Here is a 2,500-nt window from a genome sequence, read left to right on the forward strand (position 1 = left end):
CGCGAGGAGCGAAAAGTCCCGACGGCGGAAATCTCCGCGCGCGGGCCGCGACGGCACGTACGGTTCGCTTCCCGATTCCTCGTCCCCCGGTCGCCTCCTCGAGTCGACGCCGCCTCTCTGGAACTCCGAGGCGGGGAAGGCAGGCCGGTGGCTCCCCTCGTCGGAAAGGAACGGTCCCCCTCTCGTGCGGATCTCGCGCGGCGCGGGCCTCTCCCTCGGCGTATAGGGGCCTCGCGCCTTCCCCCTTCGAGAGCCCGCGGGAAGGACGGGGTCCTCTTCGCGCCGTGTCGGGAGCCGGAGCCCATCGCCGGGGCCGAGGCGGGAGGCCGTCCGCCCTCGCGGTACCGTAAACGGCCTCCGAGCGCGTCGCGGTCGCCTTCGCGGCTCCCGCGGAGCCCGGTTTCCGGCACAGGAAGTTCGCGAGAAGACGACGGGAATTCACAGGCGTCTGCAGGGGACCGACAAAATGAGAGCTCCGGGGACAACCCTAACGGCAAAAGACGCGCCGTCGTCGAAGCAGAACGATGAAGCCGAAAGGAAATGTATCTATCTTCTAATAATCATAAATTATTTATTGTAAATATTATTATTATTATTTCATATTATGAAATAAATAAGTCTACCTTCTAATCTAAATCTGAAACGCGTAGGTGTGTACGTGGCACGGCTATCTGCCCACACAGACAGCCTCCGGCCTCCGCAAACAGGCTATACTTCCCAGGGTTAAAAATCTAGCAAGTCACCCTTTTCCAGTGACCTGTTCGTTACGGCGAGCGCCACGCAAGGGCCGCCCAAACCCTTGCCGACGTCCTTCCCGAACGCTCTATATAGCCCGCCAGCCGAGGAACGCTTTCGTTTGGGGACCATTTCCTCCTAGATTTGGCTTTGGCTTCCACCACGGGCAGGCATCCCAGGGTTCTCCGTTGCCGTGTCGTTTGCATGGCCCCGCCCACTGCCCTTTTCCTTTCCAATCTCTCTGCTTAACAAACGGAGCACGACCGAGCTGCAACTGAACTTCCTGGAGGAGTTTAGGGATTGACTCCACAGGGTGGAAGTTGTAGTTCACCCCGCCGCATCAAGTCTCGGAGCGCTGTCGCTCCTACAGGGAGTTGTAGTTCACCTACACCCAGAACGCTACGAACCCAAACGAGGACGGGTCTGGGCCAAACTTACCGTGCGGACCAGATATTATGCCCAGATTTGACAACCGATGGGTTTGGAGGGGAACGGGACTGGAAGTTCAGGAGTAGTGTAGGTAGTACTCAGATTTATAGTTCTCACCTGCAATGAATTAGCGTCGCACTTGGCACACAGAGCCCCCCCCCCCCCCCTAACCGATCTCTATATATCCCTCTCTCTATCTGAAAGGGTCATGAAATTTCGGCCTAGGACAAAACCACACATCCCAGAAACACTAAACTTGCCAGCACAACTCCTCATCCATGCCTCTACGTTCATACAACAAAAAGAAAAGAAAAATAAAGTCCTCGTTAGAGGGAGAGGAATCATTCTTTTTTATCCAATGGCTGCCAGTTCAAAGGCTAAGCTCCGCCCACTTGGTCTCCTAGCAACCCGCTCAGCCCAGGGGACAGGCAGAGTTAGGCTTCACTAAAGCCTCTTCCAGACTGCCTGTAAAATACAGATGGTCAGATTTTTAACTGGATTATATGGCAGTGTAGACTCAAGGCCCTTCCACACAGCTATATAACCCATTGATAGTCTTCTATTTATAGTCTCCTTAACTGGATGATCTTGACTCCACACCGCCGTATAATCCCCTTCAGTGTGCAGTCGGATACAACTGGACTTAACCTTTACCCTAACTACCACCAATTCCTCAACACTTTACTATTTCTCATACCACCGGACTTGGCCACAGCGACGCGTGGCCGGGCACAGCTAGTCCATCTAGTTATAAAAAGAGCGACGGCATCGGGGCAGCGGACAAAAAACAACAAAACTACAGGACCCCCAACCTCGAAATTTGACAACCCAACCCATCGTCCACGGCTCTAGGTCGATACAACAAAAAGAAAAGAAAAACAAAGTCCTAATTAGAGGGAAAGGAATAATTGATTTTTATCCCATCGCTGCCAGTTAGAGGGCTAAGCAATATATAACATTGTGTGTGTGTGTGTGTGTGTGTGTGTGTGTGTGTGTGTATATATATTGTGTGTGTGTATGTATGTGTGTGTGTGTGTGTGTGTGTGTGTGTATGTATATATATATTGCATTGTACATGATTTTATTGTATTGTTTAATTGTTTTATGATATGTTGTTTTATATTTTGCTATCTTGTACTGTTCTGGGCATGGCCCCATGTAAGCCGCCCCGAGTCCCCGTTGGGGGAGATGGTGGCGGGGTATAAATAAAGTATTATTATTATTAGTTGTAGTTCACCTCCATCCAAAGACCACCCAACCCAGCCAATGACGACTCTAGGCTTGTCACGCAGACCGAATATCGCCTGCCGTGACTACCGACAGACAGGGAATCCGG

Source organism: Anolis carolinensis, unplaced genomic scaffold (genome assembly GCF_035594765.1).
Source record: "Anolis carolinensis isolate JA03-04 unplaced genomic scaffold, rAnoCar3.1.pri scaffold_82, whole genome shotgun sequence".
Classification (NCBI taxonomy): Eukaryota; Metazoa; Chordata; class Lepidosauria; order Squamata; family Dactyloidae; genus Anolis; species Anolis carolinensis.